The following is a 14917-nucleotide window of genomic DNA, read 5'->3' on the forward strand; positions in this document are numbered from 1 at the left end:
TGGACTCCATAATACAAGAAAATTCTTGGACATGGAAATCAAGAATATAATTATTTCCCCTTAAGAATGCATTCCTATTGCTTTGTAGAATAATTTTTATATTTACTTCCAGGACATAAATAATGTGTTAGCTCTGGATATACATGGTGAAGTGTGTGCACCCGAATTTAAGTACTGAAAAGGATTGCACTTGGACTAGTATGACAGGTTTCTCTCCAACAGCAAACGTTCTAGATATTTTCAGAGATACCAGTGCTTTGGAGAATGTGCTGGAGCTTCAGTTTGTAGTGTTTGGGCAGGACGATTGGAGCTGCTCTGGCTGCCAAGAGGAACAACATTTGCTCAGGCTGAGCTCGCAGCTGTCGTTGGTCTCTTGGGACTCCTTGAAGCCAGGCTGTGGTTTGCCTTGCTGGCAGTCACACTGACATGGAGGCGAGCCGTGCTGAGTGACCAGAGATGAAAAGGTGTTGGCCCATACTGCAGAGAAAAAGACTTTGAAACATGCAGACAGTGCGGGTAAGTGTCCTGTCAGCTACAAGCAAGAACACAACTAGATGTCTACCTTTGCTTCTTTGTTTTGAGGGTTATTTTGGAAAACAGATTTCTTCTGTTGGATCTAACCAACATTTCCCACAGGGCTGGGGAAAGTGGAAGGTAAGTGGTGGAAAGAAATGGTGCAGTCAAACTGCAAACAATGTCCAAAGAAAGAAACTAGAGACAAGGTTGGAAGCTTCCCTCAGACTACTCTTTCTCCCACTCCTCACCCTTGGCTCAGAAGAACCTGAACACACAGTGGCAGATCCCCGAGGTGTGCCATGCTGGCCAGAAAGCATTGGTAGTATTGAAGAAGGTGGAGTTGTTGCATTCAGCCTACTGCCACTTCAGGTTTCTGTGTTCAGGGCGAAACAAGGTCAAGTTCACCTGTTACCACACTTAGTTAAAATAATGGGGATTTGGAGGGTTATGCAAGTGTCATGTGGTACCTGAGCCCCCAGCTAAAAGCCACCTGTGAAGCAGGGGTTGCACCCAGGTTTTTGCAATCTTCCACGTCCTAGACATACAATATTACCTGGGCATCTTTGCCAGCTTGTGAGCTCGGAATTGCTCTCCCCAGCAGTGATGTGATCTCTGCTTTATTCAGCATGTAAAATTCAGCCTTTGTGGCCTTGCTGGTTTCAACACTATGCTGTTGCACCCAGGACTCCTCCATGGAGCCTTCTGTGCTCTTTCCTGGCCTGGTGCCTCCTTCTGCAGGTCAGCCTCACTTGAACTTGTTCTTCAGATGTTTCCTGCTGCAACAGAGCACCTTCAACTGTAGCCTCCCATACTGCGGAGCTGAGGCCACACCACTACAGACTGAAGTATTTCCTTTTTTGTCTTTCTCTGAGCTACTCTTTATTTTATCTGACCATAAAAAACAGAATAGACAAAAGTAAAACACTGATGTATATACTTACTTTCTGCATTTTCCCAGATCTCACAGAGGAAGCAGCAGTGCTCCTATATAATGCACTTTTGACAGTGATGTCCTAACTTTGCATTTACTGTTTTTTCCTCCAGCAGCAGTTGCTGCCCTGATTTAGATGTGGATAAGTTAGGACGGTGTTGCTGAGCTGTGTCCCGTCTGCTGCAGTGGCCAAAGTTAGTGAGAGGAAGCCCCATCCACACCTGGCTTTGCCACAGAAAGTAATTCATGCACCGAGAGGTCTGATAAAGGAAGAAGAGCATAGTCAGAGGGTTTGATGAATTCCTCAACTTTTACCATCAGTTTTAATGCAACTGACTAGAAAATGTATTCACGTCCAAATTCTTGTTCTCGCCTGTGCTCGTCAAGTGGTACAGACATTCTGAATCGTTATTGCTAATTTCAGACATCCCCCACCTGTTCTGTCTGCATGGGAAGATATCCTCAAACAACTTTGACAAGTATTTTTTCCATCAAAGCCTGTAATGTAATTGATGTTGAAACATTTTGGGAAACAGGTCTGATATTGGACAAAAATCTCAGCATGCAAAGCGCAAACTAAGTAACCTAGTGTAGTGCTGAAATACAGACAAAGAACAAAGAAAGTAATTTTTAGTTTCACTGTGCTCTTTAGTTTACTGTTTCTGCCTTTTTGAATCTTCATTTTCCCCTTCTTTTTAAATATCTTCCCACTTTTTTCAGTGGGATGGCAATAGAAACCATTCCAAAAAAGCAGAAAGGAAACCACATTCTTTTTTCCTTTTTCTTCACATTTTAAAACTTGAAGTGAAAACTGGGACTTGATGTGAAACAAATGTCAGTTTTATTCTGATATTTTATGTAAAGAAACCAAACACTTGAGTGTGAGGAAAGAGGAGGCGAGGGGAAGAAGTCACATTTTCCGTCAGTCACCCTTAAGGTATCTCGACCATAACACTGATGGCCAATTTTCCAAACACAACTTCGAAGTAAAGCAGAACAGCAGCTGCCAGTCTCCTCTGACTCTTTCAGCACCCTCCTTTGATCACTCAGAACAGAGTAATTTATTTTCCTCACCTCATTTTCAAAACTCAGACAAAGGAAACCATGAGTGTTTGGCCTGTGCAAGGGAATAGGCAAGGGCTGCAATGGGAAGGGTGCAGCTCCCAGTCGTTCTCCGATGTGCGATGGGGACCTGGCGGCCCTGTGGTCATTGTCACCAAGCACTGAGGCTGGGCACTGGGAAGCACAGGACTGATGCAGCACTTTTGTCCTGAGTGCTGCTGCTCTGCCCTGCAGACGTGTGGATAGCACTTAACATTAGATATAACGTTACCCTACTGCCTGCAAATAAGCACACTCCTTGACATGCAAGTAACAATCAAACCTGAAGATTCTAAATAACTTGGACTGTAAGACCCTCTTTACAGCAGACCTGTTGAGATAAAATGCCCTCTTTTCCAATTTTGGTGGTGTGAGCATGCAGAGCTTGCCCATCTCGCCTTGGCTCCAGCCATCAGCACTAGCTGGGCTCCACAGGAGGAGTTCTCACAGCTAAGAGTGAGCTGCAAAAGCTAGACAAACAGCAGTGTTTGCCCCTTAAGCTGTGGACAAGGACTCCCGCCTCCGAGAAGGAACTGTGAAATGATGAACGGCACAAGTGTAACAGTCCAAAGCTCCCCGTTCAGATTTCTGCCATGGTTTGCCCACGTCTGCTGCTGAGCCTAGACCCTCTTTCATATATTGGCTCACACTGCCCTGAGGAAAGTGGAGAGAAATTTTCCACTGTTGCTGTCAGGGTTCAGCCATAGCAATGTGAGAGCCCTACTGTGAGACAGCTTCCAGCTGGTAGCAGGGCTTTCACCACAGTGTCATCTAATCCTTCTGGGAGCAAGCATCAGACAAGCCGTCCAGAGAAATCCAGCATCTCAACCAACCATATAATAATGGGTGGTGCTACTTGGATAAGATGCATCCTGAGAAATATACTCAAGATGACATTTAGGGATCAGACTAAACCTAGAAAGTATTTTCCATCCCTAGTGGTTATAATTTTATGAAGGTCATTCTTACAGTGCAAGGCTGCTGGAGAAATGCAAAATCAGCACTGTTTTTACCGGGTTTTTAAAAAGCCTTATTGATTGGACATCGGTTTTATAAAATGAAAAACCAGATGTGATTCAGCATTACATGTCCAATGGATCCGGTTAAATTATTCCAGTCTAAACCCTCCTTGAAAATAAACATTTTCTTCCTCATTTAATTTCTGTTGCATATGGTTCATTTCTCCTAATCATCATTTGGGCAGACAAAAAGCTGCTGTGATTGACAGCACAGAGAGCAACAGATGGTGCTGTTTCTGTTCAAGTGAGACCTTGAGAAATAAGCCTATTCAGTGGCATTACTTTAACTTTACCTCTTTAAAGTCACTTTTTTGTGATGAACTGTAAGAAGACTCAGTCAAGCACTCAGATACACACCAACTTCAAATTAAAAAAAACCAAACAAACCAACAAAACACTTCTAGGCTTGTGTTCTTTATCAGTATTTCTCACAAGTTCACAAGTTTAAAACCAGAAGGTTTCTCACACAAGCATCAGTAAGGGTGCTGCAGTACTGACCAACACATTCACAGTACAAAATTCCCTTATGATTGCTCAAGGGTAGTACTACTCACTGCGTTGTACCATGTAATGCATATGGGAGGCTAAAACGCTTAATGAGTTTCACAGGAGCAAAAGAAGTTAGTTGCTTGAGTGTGCATCCAGAGTAATTATAGGTATTACTTTGAAATGGATTGAGATAAGAATGAATACCATGTCTGGGTAATTCAGATAAAAAGTGCTCAGCATGTTCCTACCTTGGGTTTCCCAGACACTGAATTTTCTACACCCAGAGGTTTTTTGCACAGTCAAAACACAGCAGGGCTGGGAAGCGAAGCCCCAGTAATCCTGACATGCAGGAAATCTCCTGCATAAAGGAGAATTTCAAGCTATTTATCTATGGTTTTGTTTGTCCAGACTAGTAATGTCTCTGTGTTTTTTAAACTTGCTCTTTCCTTCTGAGAATCATACCCGACCAAGGCAGTGGCTCTGACACATCCTCCTCATGTGGGCCAGAGGCAATTGTTGAGTGACCTTCACAAGCTTTCACAAGCAGCTCTGAGATGCAGCTTAGTGTCAAATTCCCAAATTCCCCCTGGCCCATGGGGCCAGTGGCAGATTCTTGAGCCCCTTGCCACCCACAGTTATGGCTCCTGATGCAGCCCCAGACCAGGAAAGCAACATAAAAGCTTTGCCAAGTTAAGGTAGATGAAAACACAGGTTTAAGGACTGTCATAAACTAGGATCAGAATTGGAAGTTTGGTGCTACACCAGCGTGGCAGGGATTCGTTTAGTACTTCAGAGGCTTCAGTCATTACCTGTGCCACTTATTTTTTTGCAAAAACGGATCTTTAAAAAATCTGAGAAAAACTAAATTTGCCATTGTTAACCTGATGTTAAAACACTTCTTGGTGTGCATTGTATTGATCAGTAATTAAAATGAACTTCTCCTTGCCCACCCAAGTGGGTAAAGCGGTTGGAGATATCCTGCTGTGTGATGTTACTTCCCAGGGATGGGATGGATGTGTCCGAGCAGAAGCAGAGGAAGTTTTATTTTCCAGGACAAGCCTTGGCTGCAGGAGCTGAAGGTGGTGAAAGCCAAGCAATGAATGCAGGAAGCTCTGCCACAACTATCACCTGCTTCACAGTGCTGCAGGTATCATTTCACCAAGGTCCTGGTGCACTCATGGGACTCTCTCCTGTCTCAAAAGCCATTTACATTGCTGTGGTCACAGAAGAGGGCTCTGCTGTCTGCTTGTGTATGAAAGAGACCCAGTACTTCAGGTGGCTTGGGCTTCCCATGTTCTTTATCAAAAAGCTATACATGAGTTAACAAAATTTTGACACAAGATCAGTGTTCAGGTCTGTGAACTTGCATTAAACCATGAGCTTTTGGCTTGTGGCAGTAGAAAAAGGCAAGTAAGTTTCGCAGTGATTTTTGCAGCCCTACTTCACACCAGGGCTCAGACCAATGTGTAAACCAGCAATGACCTGTAAATATTCAAAGGCTGTTCAGCTTCCACAGGAATGGCCATGAGCTGTCACACAAAGCAGTGGCATAAAACCTACGTGCCTCTTAGATGTTGTGGTGGGCTGATGCTGGCGGGATGCCAGGTGGATGCCAAAGCCACTCTATCACTCCCCCTCCTAAGCTGGACAGGGGAGAGAAAATATAAATGAAAGGCTCATGGGTCAAGATAAAGACAGGGACATTACTGTCACAGGCAAAACAGACTCGAGCATTGGCTCTATTGGACATAGAGGAAGCTTCTAGCAGCTTCTCACAGAAGCCACCCCTGTATCCCCCTGCTACCAAAAAAATCTTGCCAAGCAAACCAAACACAGATATAGATTCTGTTCTTTAACACATAAAGAGGAGAGAAAATTCAGATCCATGAGAGCCACAGTGTAAATCATTAGCAAGACAATTTACCTACAGCTTTCAACATCTCTGAAATAAGTTATTAAAGCCTTTGGTGGAGGGATGCACCATGGGATCGTGGGTGGATGAATGGAAGAACTGCTCTTACTACATTTATGGGGTACTAAGGAGGTCCTATGGCCAAAATGTGAAATAGAAGCTTCACATAAGGTCTCTGAATCTGAATGCTGGTTTTCTGCCCTTCAGGGTTGGAAAAAGAGTTATTTGATAGGTCAATGTGTAGCCATTCCTTTAAATGCATGCAGTTTGACATTTGGAAGTAATTATAGAATCACAGGATATGTGGTTTGGGTTGGAAGGGACCTTTAAAGGTCATCTAGTCCAACCCTCCTGCAATCAGCAGGGACATCTTCAACTAGATCAGGTTGCTCAGAGCCCTGTTCAACCTGACCTTGAATGTTTCTGGGGATGGGGCATCTACCACTTCTCCGGGCAACTTATCCCAGTTTTCCACCACCTTCATTGTAAAAAATTTCTTCCTTTGATCTAGTCTAAATCTACCCTCTTATAGTTTTAAACCATTACCCCTTGTCCTATTGCAATAGGCCCTACTAAAAAGTCTGTCAGTCTGTCCCCATCTTTCTTACAAGCCCCCTCTAAGAACTGAAAGGCTGCAACAGGGTCTCCCTGCAGCCTCCTCTTCTGCAGGATGACCAACTCCAACTCCCTTAGCTTTTTTTCATAGGAGCAGTGTTCCATCCCTCTGATAATTTTTTGTGGCCCTGTCAATCCTAGAGTATCAGATGGCTCATACAGAAACAACAGCCTGCTCCGATGCAGTCGAAATTGGGCTTGTCCCTACCTTCAATACATTTGATTGCTCCCCCACTACTAGTGCTAGTGCTAGTGCTAGTACTGTTACTAGTACTTGTACTAGTACTAGTGCTAATATTATATAATACTAATCATAATACTAATAGTAATACTAATAGTAATGTTAATATTTTTTCCATTGCCATGAATAGGCATACAGCATTGTAGATTTTGCTCCAGTCAGCTTCTTTCAATTTAGCAAGGAAGGACACAACTTGGGAAGATGCTGGAGGAGAACGGGGGACAACTCACCCATACCCACCCCTGTGATGCACCGCGGAGCTGGCACGGGGGAGCAGCTGCCCAGCAGCTGGCTGCAGTGCTTGCCAGAGGCACGCTCCAGCTGGCGCAAGGGCCGGACTGCTCCCTGGCGACATCCTCCTGCAGATCCCATTGCCGCGTCTGACGCCAGGCTCAGCTCCAGTTTTTCCCCAATTAAAAGGGATATGTGGCACCGGGCAGGATCCACCTCCTTCACCAGCAAGCCACACACACGCTATGTGCTCCAGGCATAGGGACAAGCTGTACCTCCCTGTATTGATGCGGTTCATACCAAAAATGAGTATTTTAGATAGCTGGGTCTGGCCTCAGCTGCAACGTTCCTTTCCCCTTTTTCACCCTCCCCCTCCCGCCACTGTTCCCACTGCATCACTCCACTTCTGGGGGTGCATGCTGGGCAGTGCTGGGTGGTACTGATCATGTAGCAGCACCTGCTGCTCTGGTTACTGCAAGCATAGCATCCTGCATGCTTTGATAGTAAAATAAGGTCAAGCCACTAGAAATTCTGCTCCTTTTCGGGTTTCCCCCTTACCAAAAGCAAACATTTCCCCTTTGTGATGCTCATCATAGCAGGACCCCATGTCACACTGCAGATTCCTGCAGAGCATGAACCTCAGTTTGAATGCAGAATTAATCTACTGCAAGACGCCAGGCCAAGCAATGCAGAAAACTGTTTTATAAATAATGTTTGGATAGGTGATGGGCAGTCTCTAGCTGATACTACCTACACCGAGGACTCAGTTCAGGCTTGCTACCAGGAAGAAGGCGGATGAGGTCCCTTTCCCCTGCAGCTGCTGTACTTGAGTGGGCTGGGAGAGCTGTGCAAACCCTGTTTGACAGAAGCTGTGCAACTAGCAAAGTGTTTGTGGCCAGCTAGACTTAAAACTTTTAGCAGATTGCTTTGGATCCTCCCAGCTCCAGCCAGGTACATGGCTGTGGGATAGAAAATCTGTGTTTCTGCGTTGTACAAGTGTTTCTCTCCTGTCAGGTTGGGTGGACACCTTTAGCCTCTGTCTCAGCTGCTCACCTTTGCTCTGCCTGCATAACCTTCTGACATACTTCTGCTGGTGGTGATTAGTTTTTTCTGGGTTTCAGGAAAATACGTGCTTGCCTGTGCCTGGGACACTGGTAAAATGTGCAACGTGGTGTTTCAGGAGACAGGGGGAAATGGAGTAAGGACCAACAGCAGAAAAAACCATCAGCTGGAGCACATGGTAATGATATCACTCCAAAGACTTTCAGAAGTTACTTGAAAGGATTTAATTTCATTTTTCAGAGGCACCCTGAGAAGCACAGGTTTTTTTCCTGAAAAATAAATTGCTTAAAAGAAACATCTGTGGCAGGTCTCCTGTATTAATTTTATCAGCAGACAGGTGAAACTAAGTCTCCAAGAGAAGCTGAAAGCTGCTGCCCTGGGGAGAGGGGGTAAAATAAGGATTTGCCCCAGCTCCACGCCTCGGACCCTCAGCCAGTGGGGAATGAGGAGGGCTGACCTTGGCCAGCCCTGTCCCGTTCCCTGCTGCCCTGGCCGGGTTGTGGTCTTCCAGCTTCCCCCTAGGCAGGCAGGCTCTGCTGGCTTTGTTGCTGTGTCAGCAGATACATCGCCAAAGGCTGCTGTGTGGTGCAGAATTTGTCTCTCTTGCACACCTCTGCAATGCTTTTGCCACCTTTCAGGCTGCACCTTTGCAGTTGCCTGCTTCACCCATGCTTACTGACTGTGGGGTGCAGCAAAATAAATGTGTTGAATGCAATGGTAGCATTGCTTTTCCTATATACCACCCTTAGAACTCAGCCTACAGGTGAAGGCGTAGGCTGGGCTTGCTGCTTTGTGCACTGGGAGTGTCTCTGTTCAGAGATTTGCTAACAGTCCTGAGGCTGAGCCTTTCATAATAATATTCAGGTTTCTTTCCCACCAGAAACTGAATTTGACATTACTGATGAAGTTAATAGAAATTACAGATGTGGAGTGAGACTTGTTAGCCAAAAGTGTCCCATTGCAGAAGATCTCTTGGCCATAATTCAGCATCCCATCTGTTTTTCTTATGAACTAATGAGCAACATTAAAATCAGATCAGCAAATTTGATGTCTGCTTAAGCAGCTTCTGTGTCATGACGTTTCTGAGGCTTTTTCTTACAGAAAGAAGGTCTCTATTTCTTTCCAAAGCCTGTGTTGGGTAAATAAATCTAAGCCCTATACAAAAAAAATATTACATCTCCCATGAACCAATCCAGACTTCTGCACTTGTAAGCTTTAAATTGCCAAAAGTGCCAAGATGATTGACATCTCTAAAAAAAAAAATAAAATAATTAAGGTCATTTTTTCTCCTAAATAGAAACGATAATGAGTCAACAAGAAACTGAATCAATGTATACACCTTATGGATAATTGATTTAGAAAATGAGCCTTATCTCTGGTAGGTTATATTTGGCAACTGGCACTGCGTGGATCACTGCAGACTTGAGAAATAACCAACCCTTGTTAAAAGCAATGAGCCAAACAGGGAAAGAGAGACAGAAGCAGAATGTAAGAAATTGTCCAGTTCAAGGGAGTTCATAGCTTTCCCCATCTATGAAACTCAGGGAGAGCCAGAACTACTCTGTGAAGGAATGATCCATGATCCTATAACCTTATGGCCATCTCAGATGGCAACACCACCGCCTGTGGCTAGGCCATCACCAAAAATGTTACTCCAACCCATTTTGGGTTATTTCAGAGCATTAGCCTTACCAAGGAAGCATCAAGACACTACTCCCATGCTACTAGCAGAGAGAATTTGGGAAAATTTGGGGTGCTTACAGGCCTAAGGGGCAAAAAACCTTAGGTAGCTTTGCTTTCCCAGTTATCACTTTTCGCACTGCTGAACTGCAGCCTACTTGATTTAGGCCCTGACAGAACATGTTATTCATCTTGTCAGTGTGCGTGGTTGTGCTCATGGAAATTGACTCACATGATGCATCTTCCCCTCAGGGTGGTGCACCAGGGTTGGAGACGCTGCCTCGCTGTGCCTGGCCTGCTCCCGTTAGCAGGAGAAGGGACTTCTCCAGGGTTGAAGGACACCCTTCACATCACCTGGCTGATGTTGAAATGAGATCATAGCTCTCAGAGGCACCCCCAGCTTTGTACAGTGCCTGTTCCTACCACCCCCATCTCCTTAAGAGACTCTGCTGACAGATCTGGCAGGTTAAAACATCACTCCCTTGATATATAGCCATAAACAGGTTGCTCAGGTCCTTAATTGCAGCCAGGAGCCCAGGAACTGGCAGACTGCTCTTGTGGCTTTGATACAGTGAAAACTTCAGGTAACATGGACACCTGAAACAGCAGAAGTAGGTATGCCTATGGCACTGCTAGAGAACTAGATGTCCAGCCAAAACGTTTAGGTCTAGCTTGCTTTTATTTCCACCTCAGCCACTCTGAGTCACCCCAGGGGCTGTCAAAGGGGCTGAATGTTTGGTAACAAATGTGGTGGCCAAAAACTGGACAAATTCCTGGAAGTCTTGCAAGAGTCGTCCCGTCAACCAGATGGAGTCATTGCTGACAGTCCTGAGGCCGACGGCCTAGATGTAGTTGGGAACAGGTTTAGGAACAGGTCTAGGAACCATCTGTGGAGTATAGTAGGAACGTATCCATAGTTTCCTATGGATGAATAAGGAACTCCTTAACTGTATAAAGTCATAATCTTTTGCAAATTCCATTAAAAACCCACCATGGTGATATAATTTCCTTTTCAAACTATATATTTTTTTTCTTCTCCCTATGAAAGTGAACATTTAGAAACCAAATTAGGAAGGCAAACACAGCTTTTCCTTGCAGGAAGCTCATTCTTTTCTATTATAAATGGTGCTAGTTGGCTGGGCTTTTACCCAGCACAGGCTGCCAGCCCTGTAAGAAAGGTTACTCGTCTCCAGTCCAAGTGGCTCTTTCCTGGTTATTATTACAGCACATATTCTTAAAAATATTTTTACTTCAAACAGGCAGGCAATGAATGAAGGTGAATGTGCCAGATGTCCCTCTCAATTCTGTCCACTCTATCTCTTTTCTGCCTCTTCTGTGGTAAACAGATACATCTGGATGGGGTATTTATCAGAAACCTTTCACAAGGGGAAGAAATTAAGCAAAAAAGCTAGCTCTGCAGCACACTGCAGCTGATGCCTTTATACACTAGGTTGGCCTGGGTTGTTCAGATAAACCCAACCTTTTTGCCTCTTTCTAGAGCTAGCTTCCTAGCTCCTTGCAATCTAGGCCATTCAGGGCATGTATTGCTGGTAGGTAGTGCAGGTTATTTAGCAAAATCAGATGGTGATGGACACCTCTCCTCTTACCATAGTATGATTTATTTTATCTATTTCATGATCTTTGGACCCCAAGAGTGGTGACTCAGGTTTTCCCATTTTGGCTGGAGCCTGGATGCAATGCATTCACAAGCAAATGCTTGGACATTTCCTCTAATGACCTCTGCAGAGCTCACCAGAAGGTTGTAATCCAAAACTACAGTGCTGCCATTTTCCTAACAGCCCCACTCTTGATCAATGGCATCTCAATACACACATAAAACAAAGACTTTAATAATGTAATGCTGGATATTAGGGAAAATTTCTTCCCTGAAAGGGTTGTCAAGCATTGGAACAGGCTCCCCAGGCTGGAGTTATTTAGAAGCCATGTAGATGTGGCGCTTAGGGACATGGTTTAGTGGCGGACTTGGCAGTGGTAGTTTAATGATTTGACTCGATGATCTTAAAAGTTTTTTTCCAACTAAATGATTCTATGAGTCTGTGATATGACCAGCCAAGAACTATCCCAGTAACCTGATCTTACCAGGCTAATAGATTATAGATCAGCCACAGTTCATCTTCATCCAGTGCCCAAGCAGGGTAGGCAGAACTCCTGGGAGAGTCTGGATATTTATGTAAGTCCTTTTTTTTGACTTGATGGCACACTTTCCCAAAGACGTAACATCTTTGATACATGTTAGGAATCTGAGAGACTCTGTTAAATCTGGGCCCTTAAAAATGATTTACATGCCACCAGGTCACATAACTCTGGAATTCTGCTTACAGTCCCCAGACAAATGTTTTCTTGACCTCTCCTGGATGCAAGAGCACAGAGAGCATTTGTCTTCATGCCTTTCATTGTGCAGGGCAGAAGAACAGTCTTGGCTATTGGTGGGCCTGAAACTGTGTCTTGGCTGCCCACCCAAAACCAGAACACCTTATCTGAACTACCCACACGTCCCACACATGCCAAGCTTGACCTGAGGGTGCAGTCACAACGGGATTTCTCACAAGATGTTCTTTATTTCTTGTTGGGTAGTTAAAATAATGATCAGTTTTTTCTGTGGTATTTCAGCCGTTACACTTTTGGTCCTGGCCAGAACAGAGGAATTGCAGAGAAGACCATATTCCAAGTAATAAATCTAAACATTCTGAAACTTGAAGAAAAAAAGGTGAATAAAGTTGAAGCCAAAGATTCAGGTTAGATCTTGTTTAATCCAAACCAGGATATCCACCCCTGACAAAGTGTTGACCACGGTTATTTTTTGGCACTGTGTCTGTTCTCTCCCCACACTGCTTTCTTGGAAGTCACTGTGCTCTGGCTCTTCAATTAGAGACGGATAATTGATACATTGCAGACTGGAAAAAGCTTATCACGCTGCATTATTTGTTCCACCACCAGAGACCTATCACCACTGTGAAATCTATTTCAGCAAGTTTGAGAGAGACTTGGATAAACCACCTGGTGATCACATCTGGGACTGTTGACTGTCTGATCCAGGCAGTTTGTCACAGACCCTTGAAAATAGCATTGATGGAGTGAAGGGGTCTTGTGTCTCAAGTGCATATTTTGGAGCGAGGATTTGCGCAGACAAGCTGGCAGAGGCTGTGCTGTGTTTTGGAGGATCACCCAGACTGCAGCCCAAATTTCTGCCCATTTCTGATCCTTCCATTTAGGGGGATCCCTTAGTTTAGGCATATGGGGGGTGGGAAAGATGTTTTTTAGGCTCTAAAAAGTGGAGGGGTGAGGCAGCAGTGGCAGCCAGGGCTGCTGGAGCACATCACCCCAGGGTACCTCCCTGGGAAAACTGTGGGGGGTTGATCAGGATTTCCCGATTGATGGAAAATTCCAAGTTAGGAAGGATCCAGACTCTTCTGGAGACTCATCTGCTTTGAGTAAGGGCAGAAGCCATGCAAGGAGCTGGATCTGCCCCACTCTTCTTCCCGGCAGCTAGCGATAGCTTCCTATAACCAGTGAGGAAAACACCTACAAAACTTACCTCACTGCTATTTACCCCTGGGAACTGGTGCAGCTGCAAACTGCACATAGCTTGGGTGTCACAAAACAAACTGCCCAAAGCACTCACTGCACCATCATCATCTGCAGAGCTCAGTGGTTGCAGGAGAACAAAATATTTAACCATGGAGCAGATGTTGCACAGGCTATGACTGTGAGCCCTTTTTGGGTGTGTAACACTTGGAAAGCCCCATGAGTGTGCCTCCCCCTTGGTGGCCCATCTCTGGAGGCTCCCTTAGGGAGGAGGGTGGTGGCTTTTGCCTGAATCCCTATTACTGACCAAGAAACAAGGAGCAGGTCACACTTCAAGGATGTGCCGAAGTTGTTCCTGTGGGTTTGCAGTGGTCAGCATGGAGGTGGGAAAAGGCTTCAAAGCCATGCTGAGGTCTGAGGGCTCTGTCTGTGGCTGTTCCAGCCACAAGCCAAAGGGCAGCACAGTGCCGGGCGTTTGCATTGGCAATGGAGAGAGGAGGCTTCGTCCCCGTGTTGCTGCAGAGGTGGTGGAAGTGCCAGCCAGATCGAGGGAGTGGGCAGCTCAGCAAGAGCAGGGCTGGGGACTATATGCAGGAACTAAGAGCCAGAGAGCCCAAGAGCGGGCCGGGAAATTGGCAGTGGCTGGTGCATGGTGGTGGCACAGTGCTGGGTGGCCTTCGTCCCTTCAGCTGTGGCCTGTCTCTCTCAGTGTGGCTCAGTGGAGTTCGCCTGTGAAATAGCAGCTGCAGACCATCTCTGTGTCTGGTATGGAGGAGTTATCACTGCAAAACTGCAAACAGGATTATTTCTAAGTGAAGGAACTGTAAATGTTTTAATTACAGGTACAAGCCTGCCTGGGTCACAGAAGGCTTTCCTTTTTTTTTTTTTAATTTTAATCATTTTGGTTTGTTGCCCCTTGAAACAGTGGCCTGCAGTTTTACATAATAACCTCACTAATAACCCACTTTCCCAATGTCAATATGAATAACACAGCAATAAGAATCCCCTTTCTCACAGGGCAGAGTTTTTGTTTGCAGAGAGGTGGGAAACAGCTTTGACCCAGCAGTTGTTGCATTTTAGCTGATATCTTGTTATCTGACAGAAACAAATCCGTGTGCTTCACTTCATCTTAAAATGTTGATTACCAGATAAAGGCATATCCTGCTGCCAGAGACCAACAGGGGAACAGTAATTATGGCTGTGCTGGATGCTGGAGCTCAGCTGGCAAAGGCTGGAAGGGTGATACTGGGTGTGCAAACACACAGCCAAGAGGTAGGGAGGGGGATCAGATTTTTATTCTCTCTGTCAGCACTCCTGCAACTAAAAGCAAAACCAAACCTCTTAGGTCTGTCCTTTTCTCATCTTCAAATCAGTGGGATCTGTTCTTCTCAGCATGAAGCATTTTCAGTCTTTTATTCCAGTACATAGTTGATGACACTGCTATTTTGATATCCTATTATTTTAGATTCAGCTCACACATTTTGATAAGTGTATTTGACCATTTGAACATCAAGAATGGAGAATCAGAATCGGTTCCTCCATTGTTTTTTACTTCTAAGTCCAAAATTTCTGCC

This window comes from Falco rusticolus, chromosome Z (assembly GCF_015220075.1).
Source record: "Falco rusticolus isolate bFalRus1 chromosome Z, bFalRus1.pri, whole genome shotgun sequence".
NCBI lineage: Eukaryota > Metazoa > Chordata > Aves > Falconiformes > Falconidae > Falco > Falco rusticolus.